This window comes from Silene latifolia, chromosome 6 (genome assembly GCF_048544455.1).
Source record: "Silene latifolia isolate original U9 population chromosome 6, ASM4854445v1, whole genome shotgun sequence".
In the NCBI taxonomy this organism is placed as follows: domain Eukaryota; kingdom Viridiplantae; phylum Streptophyta; class Magnoliopsida; order Caryophyllales; family Caryophyllaceae; genus Silene; species Silene latifolia.
The window spans coordinates 104,991,516-105,011,169 of NC_133531.1; the positions used below are offsets into that span (position 1 = coordinate 104,991,516).

General features: G+C 36.9%; 1 non-coding gene across 1 annotated transcript; it reads right to left on the reverse strand.

The window, feature by feature from the left end:
• Positions 1–18,956: 18,956 nt before the first annotated feature.
• On the reverse strand, positions 18,957–19,063 carry LOC141589510 (small nucleolar RNA R71). Its single transcript, XR_012520445.1, has one exon. It is a non-coding gene; the product is annotated as a small nucleolar RNA R71 (small nucleolar RNA).
• Positions 19,064–19,654: the final 591 nt, after the last annotated feature.

Consider the following 19,654-nt stretch of genomic DNA (forward strand, 5'->3'; position numbering starts at 1 on the left):
TTGTATTCAGGCTGCATCTGGCTGATGGGATGTCGACTTCTGCTGGGATTACTACTTCACACCCATAGACCAAGGAGTAGGGGGTTTGGCATGTGGATGTTTTAGGCATGGTCCGGTCAGCCCAGAGGACCAAAGGGAGTTCTTCAGCCCATCTACCTTTCCTTTTTTCTAGCTTCTTCTTCAGACAACTGATTATTACTTTGTTCTTTGGATTCTGCTGCCATTGGCTTTTGGATAACCTGGTGTGGAGGTCACCAGGTTGATATTCCATTGAGCACAGAAAGCTGTTGTTCTTTTTCCCACGAATTGCGTGCCATTGTCACATACTATTTCTGAGGGTATGCCATATCTGCATATGATGTTACGTTTGATGAATGCTATGACATCCTTCTCTTTGACTTGCCTGTATGAATCGGCCTCTATCCATTTGGAGAAGTAGTTAGTCATTGCTAGCATGAAAACTTTTTGCCCGGGTGCTTGAGGTAGTTTTCCTACTATATCCATGCCCCATTTCATGAATGGCCAGGGAGCGGATATGGAATGTAGCTCCTCAGATGGTTGGTGGATATATGGTCCATGAATTTGGCAGGCTTTGCATTTAGAACTGAATTCCAAGCAATCGGCCCTCAGGGTAGGCCAGAAGTAGCCTGTTTTGAGTACTTTGCTTGCCAGGCTCCTGCCACCTTTATGATTGCCACAGTATCCTCCATGGATTTCTGATAGTATCTGTTCAGCTTCCTGTGGTTCCAGGCATCTGAGGTATGGTCTTGCCTGCGATTTCTTAAAAGTCACATTGTTAATAATATTATATGAAGCAGCTTTGATTTTAAGTGTTGTGGAATCTTGTTTATTCAGGGGAAGGATTCCCTGCTGGAGCCAATCATAGTAAGGTTTTGTCCATGAATTGACGACATATATTGGGAAAGTTTCATCTTGTTTATTTATTGCAGGTTCTAATAAATGTATGATAGGGATTTTATCAAAATCAGGGGGGCTGAAATTGGATCCTAGGCCGGCTAGGGCATCGGCCTGGGTATTCAAGTCTCTAGGTATTTGATCAATATTAAAATTACGAAATTTGCTTTTTAAATTTTGGACAACTTCTAAATAGAGCATCATTTTTTAGTCTTTTGCAGTATAGACTCCATTTACTTGGTTTGAAATAAGGAGGGAATCAGTACGTACCTTTAAGTTTTGTACACCAAGGTCAATACATACCTTTAATCCAGCTATTAGGGCTTCATATTCAGCCTCATTGTTGGTAGCTTCAAATGCACAACTTATAGCATGTACTATCTTATCCCCCTGTGGCGATTTTAGTACTACGCCTAGGCCGGTACCCCTCATGTTGGCTGCATCGTCGACAAACAGGGTCCATTCTAGGTCTTTCTGGTCATTGGTCAGTCTGTTTAATTCTTTTATCAGGTCAGGTTCTAGGGCTGGACTAAAATCAGCCACAAAGTCTGCTAGTGCCCGTGACTTAATTACTGTCCTGGGTTCAAAGGTTATATTGTAGGTACTTAGCTGAACTGACCACTTGCACATTCGTCCGTATAGTTCTGGTTTCCTAAGTATAGACTTAATAGGAAGATTGGTTCTGACTATTATAGGGTGACTTTCGAAGTATTGTCTTAATTTGGTACAACTCATAATTAAAGCTAAAACATATGTTTCAAGTAGGCCATACCTGATCTCTGCATCTAGTAGACTTTTACTTACGTAATAGATAGGGTGTTGCTGTCCGTCCATTTCTTTGACTGAATCACTACGACAAAGTTGATCTCGATGATCGAATATACTCTTCAGGGGTTCGTTTTGACGGGTTTTGCCAAAGGGGTGGAGAGGATAGGTATGCTTTCAAATCTTCAAAGGCGACTTGGTGATCGGGGTCCACTGAAGTCTTTATTCTTCCCGAGCGGGTTGTAAAATGATTTGCACCTCTCTCGATGACCTTGAAATGAACCCGTTCAGTTCAATTTTGTTATTCTTCCTGTCAGCTTTTGTATGTCTTTGACCGTTTTTGGTGGTTCTAGCTCCAGGATGGCTTTGATCTGTTCAGGGCTGGCTTCTATTCCTCTTTTTGTCACCATATAGCCTAAGAATTTGCCTGCTGAGACTCCGAAATGGCATTTTTGTGGATTTAGCTTCATGTTGAATTTCTCCAGTATTTGGAATGCTACTTCTAGGGCTTTGACGTGGTTTTCTGCCTTTTTTTACTTGACTACCATGTCATCAATGTAGACTTCCATGGTGTCTCCAATTTGATCTTTGAACATCATGTTGACTAATCTTTGATAGGTTGCACCTGCATTTTTTAATCCAAAGGGCATGGCAGTATAACAAAATACTCCTCTTTCAGTAATGAAGGTTGTGCTTTCCTGATCCGCGGGGTGCATCTTTATTTGGTTGAATCCACTGGAAGCATCCATGAATGTTAACATCTCGTGGCCTGCAGTGGCGTCTACCATTGCATCAATATGTGGAAGGGGGTATGGATCTTTTGGGCAGTCCTTGTTTAGGTCGGTGTAGTCCACACAGACTCTCCACTTGCCATTCTTCTTTTGGACAACTACTACATTTGCAAGCCAGTCAGGGTACATCACTTCCCTGATCATTCCCATGTCCAATAGCTTGTCGACTTCTTGATTGATAATTTCATTTCTCTCTGAAGCAAATTTTCTCCTCTTTTCTTTGTACATGAGCTTAAACGATTTGTCAATATTTTATTTATGAGTTATAATATCAGCATCTATACCAGTCGTATTAAAATGTGACCAGTCAAAACAAGACATTTTAGTTTTAAGGAAGCTGACCAGATTGGGCCTGACTGAGTCAGGTGCATCTGATCCTACAAGTACCTTCCTATCAGGGAATTCTGGGTCCAGAATGACCTCTCCTGTTTCCATTTGTGATTGGGCAATATATTCTTTCCTGACAGGGGACTTTAGTTGCTATGCGAGAGACTTACCTGACTTTGAAGGTTTCAAAGCCTGGGTGTAACATTCCTGGGCTGCTTTCTGTTCTCCTCTAATGGTGGTTATCCCCCATTCAGTTGGTATTTTCACGCATTGATGATATGTTGACGGGATTGCTTTGACGTTGTGGATCCACGGTCTGCCCAGGATTACGTTCTACGAGGATAGGCAATCCATTACCCCGAATCTTTCATAGGAAGCTACACCTTCCACATAGGTTGGTAGGCTAATTTCTCCCAGGGTGTTCTTTGTTTCTCCGCTGAATCCGACCAGGGCACTGGATTTCTTGATGATTTTCTCTTCATCTATTTTCGTGGCTTTAAGGACGTCGAGCATCACGAAGTTGATTGAACTGCCTCCGTCTATCAGGATTCTTGATACCTTAGCCGTGCCAATTTGCATGGTAATTACCAGGCTATCATGGTCTAAGTCTGGTACTCCCTACAAGTCCGAGTAATCAAAAGTAACGGCAGGTAATAATTTAGATCTAGAAGGGGGTTGAAGTTTAGACTCCCTGGCGATTCTTTTAGCAGCCGAGCTGGTTAAGCCACAGATTTCTGAGCCTCCGTTTATGAACTTGACTTCATAGATGGGGGGAGGAGGAGAGGATCTCTGTTGTTTCCTGGATCTCTCTTGCCCGGTCCTTCATCTTTTTTCTTGGGCTGCTGGATTAAGTCTTTCAGATAGCCCTTCTTTAGGAGGTAAGCCACTTGTTTCCGGAGCTGAATGCATTCTTCTGTGGTGTGTCCGATATCTTGGTGAAAGTCACACCATCTTGTTGGATCTTTTCTGGGGTTGTCAGATTTCTTGGGCCATCTAACCATGTCTCCCAGACTTTCCAAGCGTTTGATCAATCCTGCAGTATTTATAGAAAAATATTCAGGAATAGTTGGTAAGCTAGAAAGGTTACCTTTGTGTTCCTGTGCCATGTTGACTTCATATCGTTCAGGTCTGGAATAAGGTGCTGATCTACGGTTGCTTCCTTTCTGGTAGGAGCTCTTCCTGTTAGTGTGTCCATAGCTTTGCTTTCCTCCTGATGAGTTTGTTCTGAAGTTGAGATCTTCTTCCAATTTGACATGCTCTAAGGCGATGGATTGAACAGTGGCAAAGGTTGGACATGCTTTTTTGGTTAGGTCTGCGTAGATGTCACTGTCAAGCAGAACTCCTTGCCTGAAAGCTTCCACCCCTGTTTCTTCGTCGCATCTGGGAATGGCCACCTTTTCTTTGACAAATTTGGCCAGGAATTCTTTGAGGGATTCTTCAGGAAGCTGTTTTACCCTGAACAAGTTACTGGGTCTCTTAGCCATGTCTCTGCTGCTTGCAAACTGTTGATTGAAGGCATTGACCAGGTCTGCAAATTTCTTGATACTTCCATTTGGGAGATTGATGAACCATTGCAACACTGCTCCAGTCAGGGTAGTACCAAAGCCTTTACACATGCAAACCTGCCTGAGTTCACTGGGTATTGAGGCAGCTAACATCTTCTGTTTGAATATAGCAACGTGGTTTTGTGAATCAGAGGTCCCATCATAAGTTCTCATGGATGGGACGGTAAATTTCTTGGGGAGATCAATCTTTGCAATTTCATCTGCAAAGGGTGAGTCAACGAAGCTATCAATTTCCACCTCAACCACAGGGTCTGGCACCCCGGGTATATTTTCTATCTTGTTATGGAGTTTCTGGATTTCCTGAAGCATAGCCATCATTATTGCTGCTTCAGTCTTGTTTGTTTCGTTGTCAGGAATGATTTGTCGACCAGAGGAGGTATCCTTCTCCGGAGTTCCAAAACTGGAGAAATCAATTTGCTTGAAGATGGATGAGAATGGGGTTCCTGGCTCGAATTTGGTTTTGGAGCCTGAAGCCTGACTTTCCAATTTCTTTCTCAGGTTAGACTCAAATTCCTTAAGCCTAGTGATCTCAGCCTCTGCTTGAGCCGCCTTTTCCTGAATTTTTTCCAATTCTTTGAATCTTAGCCAAGGCGGCTGCCAATTGTTGTTCTGGGGTGAGTTCTGCCATTTTTATATGTGAGTATTAAATGGAAAATGATGAAGGAAATTTTTTGATTAATGAACTAGATGCCCCACGGTAGGCGCCAATTGTTTTAGCACGAATTCCCCTGAAATGATCCGGCCTGAAGATTTAGTAGTGTAGGTATCTAGTTCTAATATTTAAGGAAAAATGTACAGTGATGAATGAAATAAATATATAAGAGCAATAATGTTTACGTTTCCTGGATAAGTTGAATGATAATAAAGAAAGTAAGAAGAAAGTGTAGTAAGAATAACAAGCTAATTATATATGTTTTTTGTATATTCCTTCGTATCCTTTACAAATGTTCCTCCACTCTATTTATACTCTTTATATTCTAACGTTACAATTGATTTTACGCTCTCCCTGGTTGTTGAAATCGTCTCCTGATTAATAGGGAATGTGCCCTATTAATCCGGTTGACTTATTCTAACTCAACAACTTCTCCTTTTTCTCTTCTTGTACGTTGTAGTTTATGGAAATTGCACGTTCTTGTAGTTGGACTTGGTCTTCCGTAAGAATAGAGCATGTGCATAATTGTCTTGTTGATTTGCTGATTATTCATCCTGCCGGAGATTCCCACCAGGCTACTCTACTATTGCTATCAGGCCTCTTGAGCAACTTTCCTGTCAAATAATAACTGTAATTGTCCGGACTCTGGTTGCCCCAATCAGCCTAATTAAGTCAGGCTAGACTGAAGTCAGACAAGGCTAAATTGGACCTAACCGAAGTCTACTTGTAGCATTTCATAGCGCAATTCCCGTCTCCTTGTGTTCGACCCCTCGTACTACATTAATTTGTGTCAAGGGAAAATTATCTTTGTTAGGTGTGCGACATAGCCTATCAAATTTTGGCATCATTGCCGAGGAGCACGGTTTTATTACGTTTAGATTTGTTGATTTCTATCTTGTTTTCTTTTGTCTTAAGGAACACTTCTTCCATGAGACCGTTACTTACAATTTTCTAGAGATTATTGTCTTATGATCAAATGTTCTCATAGTAGAGATTTGCTTTCACCAGATTCTGAGCCCGGGAAAACCTTTCATAGAAGACAACATTTTTGGAAAGAAGTCAAAGAAGCCGCTTCTCCCGTGCACGTTAAAATTACAAGAAAGTCTTACTTAGACGATCTTAAAGATTTTGAAGAGGAGGAGGTTTCTAGTTCATCATCTTCACCACCACCACCACCATCTCCAACTAAAAAGATGGTGAAAATTTCGGATCATTCCAAGCCCACCGCGGCTATGCTTCTGGTCGGTATTACTACTACTGATCAGGCTGTCGCAACCTATCAAAAATAAACCAACCGGTCTCTAAATAATTTAGCTAGGAAAGTCGGGATCGTATCCACAGGGAGACTTTTAGCATTCTACTTGTCAAATTAAGTAAGTCTAGGTAACCAAAAGGGGTTTGTTTGATTTGTGTTCTAAACTAAAACAATAAAATAAAAGGTTTAAAGAGAGAAATTAAGTCGAGAAAAATATAAGAGAAAGGAGCTAGGACATCGGTTCACCATGGATACGGGTCATAGGTAGGGTCAAAGGTCAGTCTCAATTACCGGTTTATAGGGCATTGAAAAGGTCCTCTCGGTCCGCTATTCGACCTAGAATGCTTCTAGCGGGCTCTCGCAACTTACTAGGGCACTCTAATGTGTGTGACAGATCTAACCCTTTCCAGGCTTTCGATCTTAGGTCTGGGTTTACCAATTCAATTTAATTAAATTACGCGCATTAACTAACCAAATTGCAATTAAATGTCACAATTAACAACATAGACCAAATATATCGACCAATCTAATTACCCAATTTATACCGTCTCAATCCATAGCTCCCCTAAATCTTAGCAAAAGGGGGGTTAGCTACTCATAATGGAATTTGCAAAAACAATTGAATAAGACGATAAAGGGGAAGAATTCATGATAAAATTAATTGAAAGACTAATAAGCATAAATTAAACTAATAACTCTAGTAAGAAAAGTAGAAATAATCAACAAAGAAGAACAAAGGGAAAAAAGAAATTAGAATTACCAAATGAATCCGAGTTTGAGCAATAAATAAAACGGGAGAAATTCTAGATCTAAAAATTTGAGAAAGTTTCTACGTAGTAATGTTTTTAATTGCCTGCTTGCATAAAAGAAAGTGTAAAAGTGTAACCTAATTAAAAGATTACAAGAGCTTTTATACTAGGTCCAAATAAAAGAAATAAACTGAGCAAAACCACGTCTGCCCGTCTACTTAGTCGATCGACCTAGGTACAGTGTCGATCGACACTGTATAGAAGTCAATCGACAATGCAGAGGTATCTATCGACAGAGCTGAAAATTCTCCAAAACGGTCTCCTGTGTCGATTGACAATGTCTGTCGACATATGGACCTGTGTCTATCGACAATGGAAGCAAGTCTATCGACAATGTGTAGGGTGGTCGATCGACACTCAGTTGAATGTCGATAGACAGCATATAGGTGTCAATAGACAATATGTATGTTGTTAATAGACAAAGAGTAAAAACTTCAATCTTTGATGGAGTCTGTGTCTATTGGCAATGTCTAACGATATATAACTCCCCGTCTATCGACAATAGCAACAAGTCAATAGACATCATGTATAAAACGCCAGTCCTTGCTATTTTAAGCTCGTCTAAACTCTTCCAAGCTTCTCTCTTGTTCCTTTACCGAACGAAATTGGCTTTTAAATGCATAAGTGGGTCTCAAACCTGCAAGAGACATGAAATACACCCAAAGTAGCAAATACGGGAGGAAATAGATGTTGGGAAATGTGTCCTCAACAATAGTGCGATCACATGATTTAAATATCATTATTAAATCTCATTTTAAGAATACATGTGGGATGTAATATTTTACAGTCAACTGGTCCACACATATCGGTAATGATTGGCTGACTAGAGTTTGACATTACTGTCGTGCGACGGTGGTGATCAGTTGATCCCCTTAGGTCATACATATAGGAAAATACTCTTAATTGATTATTTAATTAATCGTATACCGATACGAGTTAATTAAATTGCTTAAAATTGATGGATGATTTTGTGAGTTTAATTTACGTATCTTATTGTAAATATGATTAAATGAGACACGGTCTAAGTAATCGAATTGTTTTATTACTTAGATGAAATCATTGTTTACAGAAACAATTGAAACGGAATGAATAAATTATTTTAAATACAGAATGTTGTAATTTATAATTTGGAAACATTTTTGGTACGAGTAATTACGAATTACTAGTCGATTTTGTAAATGACATATTTTATGAGTATGTTGATTTTTAATAAGTTAAAAATACATTACATTGTGATATGTTATATGTGACAAATTGACAAATGACAAAATAAAATGGACCATCCATTTTATTTTGAATGTACCGAAATAATGGGGGAAGTGTAAGATATATATTGTGTTTTTATCTTGAGTGGAAAACACAATGATCATATCTAAGTAGTAGCCATGCACACCTAGCTTTTGAGAAGAGCAAAAATAAAAGGCATTGGGCATGCTACCCAAGGCCAATTTTTCGGCCACTTTAAGAGAAAAGAAAAGAGTTTTTTCTTTTCAATTCATTCATTCATCATTTTACACATAACATTTTTCTAGTGTAAGAAATGTATCTTTCTCTACATCTTGTGAAATCTAGAGAAATAAAACACACATAATCTCCTCTCTTGACCGAAATTTTCAAGAGAACAAAATTATTTTTGTGTCATATTTTAATTTAAACTTATATTTTACTAGTTCATAAATATATAAGTTATTAAGAGATTCCTTGGGTATATGCTTTTGTGAGGGATTCTATATTTGAATCCTTGTTCTTCCATTTGGAGAACTCAAGAACTAGTAAGGTAGGTGACCTTACTAGTGCCCAAATATCCGAAACATGCAATGTAAGGAACCGATTTCTTCTCTTAACTATTGATGTTTGCATGCATAAGATCCACCATTTAATTTTATGACAAATTAAATTACAACATATATGAATATGTTGAGTATATAGATCTACTTTTCCTTAAATCGGTATCAAGAGCCATGGTTGTTTGCATGCAAATCGGTTAAAAGTTTTTCCGAGTTATAAAGATTAACATATCAAACTTGTATAATTTGTGTTATTATGATATATCACAAAATTAATTCTTGCATGTTAAAGTTTCTGATCTTAAAATGTATTCAGGATATTTTGGTTAATTTATGGATTTTATTGTTCATTTTATATAATATTGGCATTAAAATGTGATTTTTATGATAAAAAATGTCATTTTTGGACGAAAATTAGCTAAACTTCGAATTTTCCAGTGGTTTTTGGATATGTTTTCACATATATTATTTTTAGATGATCTGGAAATTTTCATAATTTTATGAGTTCTTATGCTCGAAAAATGGATTTTTCATGATAAAAACTCGGATTTAGATGAAAAATAGGTTAATATGAGAAATATTTCGAATATGGTCATAGAAATTTAGTATGTTGTCACATGCAATTTTACAAAATGTGTGTAAAATAATAGGCTATAATGAAGTCTTCATGCATGATTTATGGATTTTTGATGAAAAATAGCATAAATAGTGACTTAATTAGTGAATAATTGCTAAAACATATTTCATGACTAAGGAAAAACGTCACATGTTGCATTTTATTATCTTTTTCATATCTAAAATTGAAAATTTGATGAATATAATTTTTCTCATGTTTTTATGATTTTTATTGATAAATCCGGTAAACCGCAACATTGTTTTTCCCGATAACTTTCGAAATTTTTAACCTAAGTTTTTGAACATTATGAGTGTGATGGTAATTTTCCAGAATGTTCATGAGTTTAAATTTCAAATTTCAAATTTATTTGTAATTTTTGTGATTTATTTGAAGTTTATAGCATTTTATTGTAATTTTGAGTCCTTTTATGAACAATATTTAGAAATATGAGTTAATTATGGTCAAATAGTTAGTGGAGACTAATTTTGAGTCCTAAGAAGTTAGGGTAATTAACTTGTGCATAAATATGAATTTATGTAATTTTTGTGATTATAAAATGTTGAATCACGCAAATACGTAAAAACCGAGTAATATACGATATTGGCTAATTAAAGGCGATTTAGCATAAAATTGGGCATGTTCATACATATTTTAATGCTGCATTTTATTTATGATTGTCATAATTTTATTTTATGTAATTTTTGAATTATGTAATTTTTACTTAGTATGGCCTTAGTTTTTAATTGGTATTGCCCGAAATGTATGGGAATATCGATTCGGTTGTAATTTTATTGTGATCTCGTATCACCGTCTTGTAATTTAATAGATTTATTTTATTATAGTTACAAATGTATAATAGGAAATTATGTAATTTATTATGTAATTTTATTCATTTCGGAGTTCCCAAAGACGGATTTCTTCAAGATGGCGATACATAAAGACGGTGTTACCTCGAGATGTGTGCCACAACCGAAGTTCAAGGGACCAATGGAGTTGGTTTCCGAATATGTAATAGTTAATTAGATTTTCTATTTTAGGAAGGCCATACTAGGATTTAATTTATGCTTTGCATTTTATTTATATGTCGCATGCATCGCTAAATCGCCATAACTAAAACATGCATTATCCTTTTAATCGAGTATATCGACCGTGTCAATTAAAATTATCGTAGTTCACCGCTTTAGTTCACTTAAAACGTGATAGATAATAAATTGACATGACCTCTCGCTAAAACAATCAATTGAGACATAGCCTTACCAAAGAGTAGAAACCATGAAAACCTATTTCGTGAGGGAGTGCACTCGGCCACACCGGGGTACAAACCTTGTTACAGAGGGGAAGTGGGTGATAAATGTCTATCCACCGAATTCATGTTGATAAGGGATGTATCGGCCACACCGTGCCCAAGTTGATGTGGATTTGGATCATGGACACATTTATTCGAAATTTGGGTTGAACTCAACAAAAGTTTTTGATAAGGGATGTATCGGCCACACCGTGCCCTTGTCGGATGTGTTTTGGGCTAAAGATAAATGTTAATGTAATTTTATCGACCAAGAGTTCTAAAAGTAGAATCGATTAAAGAGTTAATCCACCGAGTTATATTGATAAGGGATGTATCGGCCACACCGTGCCCAAGTTAATATGAATTTGGATCTTGGAATCATTTATCATAGTTGGGTAGAGGTCACTATGTAAATGCTTTACTTGTTATTTACAAGTATTAATATAACGATAAATGTTTTGTTTTCATTATTCCGCTATCATTTTGTTCTATTTCTTTACCACAATTCATATACGATATCATTTCGATTTTTGATTCAAATCTCCATTAAAACATCGTAACTAAAGACAAATATGAATTTTCTTCTAAAAACCTCATATTATCCATTGGAAGGATCTCTTGTAAAGAGTATAGATTAAAGTTATTCATTATCAAACTGGTTTTTGATTCTTGACTATCACATCTACTTACAATGGATTGTTTTTCATATACTTAATTGAATTAAGTACCTTGAAATGATAAATTATTTTGGTAATTAGATTTATTGGAATTCGTAATTGACCAAAATATCGCAAACACTTCGATGAAAGTTTTAAGACTAAAACGAACAAATGAAGAGTAATCTTCATGAATTCAATTTTGCTTCTCAAAGCAAAGACTCATTGAAATGAGTGGGAGCATTCTCTTAAACCGTTAAGATGAGAATGAGGTTCAAGAAGTAAAGATTATAATGGAATTGATACAAGGTAATGTTGAAAGTAAAGTTGTTGAGAATAGCAATACTAAGCCTATCAATCCCGACCGATAAAGTTTCCATTGTCTTAAATGTTGGACACAAGAAAGGAAATTACCCCAAATTATTGAAGAATCAACAAGTTAGTTGTGGGACATCTAATGGGACCTTCTTCTTTAAATGTTTATTTGATTAAACATAAATTTTGCTAGTACCACTTCGTCAATATTAGAAACCAGTGGAGGTTTTCATCATTGTATTCGACACATAAGATGATTAGAATATGACGACTAGCAACAATAATGTCGAGAGATAGAGTAATTGTGTACTCAATCTATTTTTTGGATTTAAAGTTGTACTTAATTGTGACTATTAAGTGCATAAACTCTAAATAAGAATATAAACTTGTTAAGATACAAAAGAGGTTTTCACTTTTGTGACCCTATACACCACGATTTGATGTATGGCTAGCCCATTATCAAGGTGATTATATTCTAAACCAAACTAGAATGATATATCATGTAGATGATGTAAGACTCAAATTGGTAACCCAAGATTAAACCTTAAATTCTAGAATGATGAACGCAAAGAGTTATCGAGTACTCTTGAAACCATTAGATTATTAATGGTTTATGCGTATCTTGTATTCAAAGCAAGATGTCTCGTGCCTTTTGGTTAAAAGGAGATCGAGGGTGTAAATCATTGATCCAAAATAGGTTGATCATTTTTCTTTTACCAACGATTTAGCTTGACACTAATGTGTTCACTTAATAAGGTAAATAGAGAAATCTTTGAAGAAGTTCAAATGTTCAAAGAAGCACGATTTAGTCGTGATGGGATTATCAAAGTGAAGACTTTGATATAAGCCAAAGGAAATGTGATATAGTATCACAAGTTAATCTCTCTTATCACGCATTATGGAATAATGTGTGGTTGGATAAGAATTCAAACGCTATTCGATATGGTTTGGACTTCAATCAAGTTACTTTGAGTTACTTGATCCTTTTGGGGATTTTATCATTTTTGTCTAAATCATTTTTCCACTAAATCTAAGACGAATCATATGAGATATGAAATGGTAGGTTACCATATTTTTATGTTTTCACAAGAAACAAATGCTCTTTTTCCCTTTCAATTATCACGAGTACGACGGGTTTGCGGCTCATGAAGCTGTCTTTCTAAAATACAAGTTTATTTAGAAGACAGAGTGGGAGAAATTATTCAAGAGCCACAAAGTATGTTATGTCGCAAGAAACTGGTCTTTCTTGGCTACATGAGACGTTTTGTGTAAAATGTTGGTTCTTCAAAACCTAGGAGGTTAAAGTCGTCACTTGTTAAAGATGATGAATTCATGCTACTTTTAAGAAAGTAAAGAGCTTATAACTTACAAAAGAAATCGTTTGATTCAAGTTGATTACTTCTAGAAAGTAATGAACATATGACTTACATAAGAGTGTTTAAAGTCACAACTCAATACAAGGCTTAGAGCCATGAAATCCAAAATAAAAAGGCTTGATTAGTGACAAAGGGTTTTGCACTAATAAAGAGAGATTTCAAAGCAAGATTGGTTGCAAAGGGTTTTGCACTGGTTGAAATGCTTAAGTCTATTTGGATCTTCTTAGGGATTGTGTTTCATTATTATGAAATACATAGCGAGTGAATCTAAAACCCACTTCTTCAATTAGAAGGAATGTATTCAATACATGTCTTGAGTTTTGTAGATTCTTGCAATCCTAAGATAATGTGAAACTTAAGAGAGAATCTTAAGGGGGACATCAATGATTTGGAATCAACATTTTGATCATGTGATAAAACATTTCTCGATAAGTCGAGAAGTTGTTTTTATACATGAAGTTTAGTGGGAGTTACGGAAATTTTAATTAGTCTTATATGTGGATGACATATTGATCATTGAGAATGATTTAAGACTTTTGGAGTATTATAATACATCTTTAATATCCGGATTTATGAAGATAAATCCACATGATATTAGCGTCAATAAGAAGTCTTACGTTGATAAGATTCATGACTAGTTCAATTAAATTGAACATATTTGATTGATTACATTTGCTTCCGCTGCCGGATCAATTAAATAAGTAATGATGTGTAACACTTCATATACTTTGAGTATGATGAATTGTTTTCAAAATCGAATTTAAGTAATCTTTACCAAGTAAGCCATAAAGATTACCCTTAAGTGCTTGCAGAAGCATTAAGGCTATGATGCAAAGTGTTTATGATGCAATTTTGTGTAAGGGTGTTACACAAGTGACAATTGACAATTGAGATTGCGCATGGTTTCCGACAAAACCATAATCAAAACACATTAGGATGGTTAAGATACCATTGTGGCTATGTTATTTAAGAAATAGATTTTCTAGAATCGTTCTAGGCAATAAAGAACAATGAGAGATATTTATAACGGAAATTGAGTACACTTGCAATCATGAGATGTGCAAGAAGGATGAGTCCCGCACACTGTGAAAATAGTGGGAGCTATTCTTAGGCTAGAGGGCCTATGTCTTGATTGGATCTCGACACGTACTCAGAAAGTTTTGTAATGCAAATGTATACATTACAAAGGAAAACGAGTATGTAGTAAGGTTGAGTAAGGTACAAGAAATTGATAAAACCTACTAACCAAAGCCTTCTCAAAGGCTAAACATGATGAGTCATGTCATTTCAATTGAATTGAAATGAACAATCACAGACAAGATCAAATTAGATTATAGAACATGAAATAGTAATCGGGCATTGACTATTCATATGTGATAATCGCATTTGTCGTTCGAGTTTTACTTTAAAACTCTTTTATTATACTTTGTTACATCCAAACGGGTTGTAGAGACAACGTTGAACCCCGTTAAAGTGAACCCAGATTAACATAGTATTAGCCCATAGTCGCTTGTATGAGGTGACGTCTCGAAGTGACTAGAGTGTGATGCGATTGATGGCAAGTTCAAGTGCCATAGAGTCATGTGAGATGACTAGTCGATCACATAGGCAGACTGTTAGGAACACTTTGTCGGGCCTTATGACCGCTTATAGAGTTCTGGCAATTTATATAGCCTGGTCGTGGCGAGAGCTGCTATAGTATTCTAATGAGTCGATTCTTTTGACTAAAGATTGTTCGCCTAAGATGGCACAGTTTCAGATTAACTTTGATTTGTGTTACTACGACCTTCGTAAATGGGGTCAAATGGGCATATTTTGGGTTATGATGGCTGTGGCTAGTCGAAGGGAATAAGTGCGATAGGAATTGTCCACCCCCTTGTCAGGGTTTAAACAATATCTCAGGGCCACTCGAGGAGTAATGAACTAGAAATGCATGGCCACGCTCGGAAGGTATCTATGATAGATAAATCCGGTCAATCAGTTATTCTCCAGATCGAGGAAACCACTCTCGATATGATCACTTGCAAGTACGACCCGAAAGACACCTTGCATTGAGTGGGAGATAGTAATAGGACAAGAGAATTGGTGACGCACACTTGTCGAGGATAAGTGGGAGATTGTTGGGAAATGTGTCCTCAACAATAGTGCGATCACATGATTTAAATATCATTATTAAATCTCATTTTAATAATACATGTGGGATGTAATATTTTACAGTCAACTGGTCTACACATATCGGTAATGATTGGCTGACTAGAGTTTGACATTACTGTCGTGCGACGGTGGTGATCAGTTGATCCCCTTAGGTCATACCTATAGGGAAATACTCTTAATTGATTATTTAATTAATCGTATACCGATACGAGTTAATTAAATTGCTTAAAATTGACGGATGATTTTGTGAGTTTAATTTACTTATCTTATTGTAAATATGATTAAATGAGACACGGTCTAAGTAATCGAATTGTTTTATTACTTAGATGAAATCATTGTTTACAGAAACAATTGAAACGGAATGAATAAATTATTATAAATACAGAATGTTGTAATTTATAATTTGGAAACATTTTTGGTACGAGTAATTACGAATTACTAGTCGATTTTGTAAATGACATATTACCTAGTAGATGCTTTTTCTTCTTAAGACTTTGCTTGTTAGAATACTTGTAAAACACCCTAGGATATGTCATGCTAGTATCCTTTGACCCATGGATTAAGGCCTAGTCAAGAGTACCTTGTGGTGTGATAACTCCTTGGCTACCGTTTATTCCAAGGTGACCCTTGAAACCATGCATCCATCCATCATCCATGTTCTACCACATTTTTGTCATCAAAGGGAATGGGCACAAAAAGAAATCAATTTGAGTTCAATGAAATGAAAAGTGAAAGAAAGTTTGCAAAAAAATGCATCAAATGAAAAGAGGAGCAAAAATAGAACTCCTAAAGCTTCAAATATAAGCCACCCTCACTACATATGGGGTGACTTTGAAAATGTTCAAAAGAAATGCAAAGAAAAGTTGAAAGTTGTCAAGTGTTGAAATGCCAAAAATAAAAAAGAAATGGCAAGAAAGTGTTCTCAAATGTTATATGCCACAAGAAATTGGGGGGAAAAACAAAAACAAAAGCAAACTCCCAAAGTGAATCTCAAATATCTATTGATCCCTTTATCCATCGTATCCATTTTTGTGCATGGTAGAGAGGGGACGACCCTTCTTCTTGTCTAGGCAAGAGGGGGAATTCCGCGATCCTCCGGTGTTTCTAACACCATAAGGAGCCTATTCTTGACAAAAGCATTTAACGATTGAGGACAAAGGTACCCTAGCTTGACACAACTTGGAGGTGATTTATTGGTATCCTTCTAGGCTTAGTAGTTTGAAGAAATTGCAACTATGAAGGAGTGTGTACCCTTGAATTACTTCCCTTGTAGATAATTTCCGCCACTTAGATGAGGAAAGTGGCTATTCTTTTGTAGATGCATCCATTACTTGTTTTGTGTGCTTAATATTTGGATGTGTCGCCATTTTGGCAAGACCCACCTTGCCTTACAAGAAGGCATCCTACCTCATGGTTGTCTTGTTGTGAGTTGAAGGGGCGGAGTGAGACCCGCTAATTGTCTCATATCGGCTATGTTATTAGGTTAGTTTAAATAATGGTCCTAGTCTTTGTCACCTCTTTACTCGGGATGAGCAAAGGTTCGGTTTGGGGATATTTGATGTGACCATAATTAGAGCATATTTAGTCCTCGAATTAGCCTTGTCCCCATGCTTTTTAGTGCATATTCGGATCATTTATTGTCTTTAGTTCTCTGTTTTGCATATTCTTTGAGGTTTTGTGTCCTTGGTAGGAAAGGAGTGCAAACCTTGCATTTTCATGGCAAAATGAGGCTAAATTGATTGAATTCAATGACCAAGCATCAAGGAGAGACAAGATTAGAAGGCCTTTGTACATACTATAGTAGATGGGCAATGATGAGAAAAGATCCTTGCATCCCCGAGGAAATCCTCAAGGATTTTATGAAGAAAAAGGAAGAAAAGAAGAAGGAACGAGACTGCCTGACAATCCGTGCGGATTGCCTAGAAGACGCCCGTCCACCACGCCACAATCCGAGCGGCTTCTCCAGAAGACGCCCGGGCAAAAGCTCCCAAATCCGCCCGTCTTCACCCTTTGGACGCCCGTCCAGAAGCTGCCAAATTCGCCCGTCCCGTGCTAAAGACGCCCGGATTCCCAGACAGTCCCATTTCGTCTTCTTCGAGCTCCAAAGAAGGATGCACATCTTTTTCTAGAGACCGGAGTCTCCCTAAAGAGACCGGCGATTCCTCAACAAGGGACTTAATCGCCATTTAAGCCCTTAGTTAACCCTAATTCATGCACCTAATCCCCACTATAAATACTCCATTAGTCTAATTAGAAGAACATGTTCTTCTTAGCAATCTTTAGTGTAGTTAATATTAATCAAAATCTCTCTTTAATCTTGTAATCAACATTTAATCAAGTTTTAATACAAGTTTTATTTCCTTAATCTCTCTCTTGTTCATCCTTTATTTTGGGTAATTGAAGATTATTTGGGTTATTATTGGGAGATTGACAACCTTCCAATCAAGCATCAAGTACTTCTTTTATTCTTTGCTTTATTATTGGAATCATTAGTAGGTATAATTCTCTTAATCCCTTTTTAATTATTATTAATCACTTTCATTTATTCATCATGTTTCACTTTGTTGGTATGATTGACAACCTTGCTAGCATGTTCAACATGATAATGAGTGAGTAGTTTCCTTAGCTAGGGTTAATGGGTAATTAGGGGAAACCAACATGGGGAATGATTCATACTTAAATTAATATGCTTTCATAGTTTATTTGCTTGCTTGTTGTGATCTCAACTTATGCACATGTTATGTTTGATGAAATGTGAGCCTATGAATCCTTGCATTTTTTTTACCCATCACCTATCTTTTCAATGAGACTTGTAAGACATAAACCAACTCGAGTCTCATTAGACCATGCATATGGTTGAGTAGGGAAGATTAAGTCGACTTGTAGGTGTTGTACAATCTAATCGATTCGGCTCCGGGACCCAAACTTTCCTAGGATTGTAAGATATAAACCAACTCGATCCATCACAACAATAATTGCTTACTTATAACTTAAGAATATGTTTGTATGATCAATTCCCATGAATCCCCTATGACCCCATGACACCCTAGTGATTTTTATCAATTGTTTACACCCCTTTTAATTCATCTTGCTTGTTTACTTTCATTGCTATTTAGTTTAGTGATCTTCTACTTCAAACCCCAATTGTGACACCCTTAAGACACCACTATTTTCAATAGAAATCTCATCTCAATTCCCGTCCCTTGGGATCCGACCTTTACTTGCCTCTTTACTAATTGTAGAGTTGTTTGTGAAGTTATAAATTGTGTTTTGGTCTAGGTGCTCCTAACGACAAGTACTGAAAAACTAAACCCCACGAGGGAATCACACCGACCAGCCAAACATGTGAATAAACGTATACAAAAGGCACACATCAATTACTCACATTACCGCTTCGGAATTCGAGATCAAGCCGACTTTCTTTAGCCTTGTGGAGAGGAAGCAATTTGGGGGAAGTCCTTTGGAGGATCCGAATTTGTATGTTCAAAATTTTTGTGACTATTGCTCCATAATTCAGCAAACGGGTGTCAATCAAGCCCAAATTAGGGAAATAATTTTCCCTTTCTCTTTGAAGGACAAGGAAAAGCTATGGATCAATATCCTTGATTGCACCGCCATGGGGAGAACAAATTGAGAAACATTGGCTCTTGCTTTCTATCAAAAAAATTTTCCACCGGAGAAAACTCAAACTTTAAGGAGCCAAATCACCGGTTTTCGTCAACAAGCTCTTGAGAGCTTATATGAAGTTTGGGAGAGGTACAAGGAGTTACAAAGGCAATGCCCACATCATTGGTTGGATGCTTGGTTCCTAACTATAACATTCTACAATGGATGTTGTACCGAGTCCCGACGAATTCTTGAATCCGCCAACAATGGGCGGTTTGATCAAACTGACACGGATATTGCTCATGCCACAACTGAATCCATGGCGATTCACGATGCCCAATATGTCAATTCTCGGAGTACACCCATCAAAGGTAAAGAGGAAGCTTCCTTCACAACTATTTTGAAAGCTCAAATCTTATTGCTCCAAGAAAGGTTGGAGGCTCAAGATGCAATCCAACAAATCAATGTCGTGTCCTCTACTAGCTAAATTACTGTATGCGAAGGTTACGGAGGTGCGGGTCATTGCACCGCTCTATGCCAAGCTACTATGGAGGAGGTATGTGCTTATCAAGCTTTTAGACAAAGTTCTTATCCACCGGGTACATTTTCAAATACTTATAACCCGAACTCAAAATTTCACCCAAACTTATCTTACAAAAGCAACAATGTGCTTAACCCTCAACCCTAACAAAATTTTGTGCCCCAACCACAAAATAACTTTATGTCTCAACAACAAAGGTGTGTTAATCCACCGGGTTTTCAAAACCAACAACAAAGACC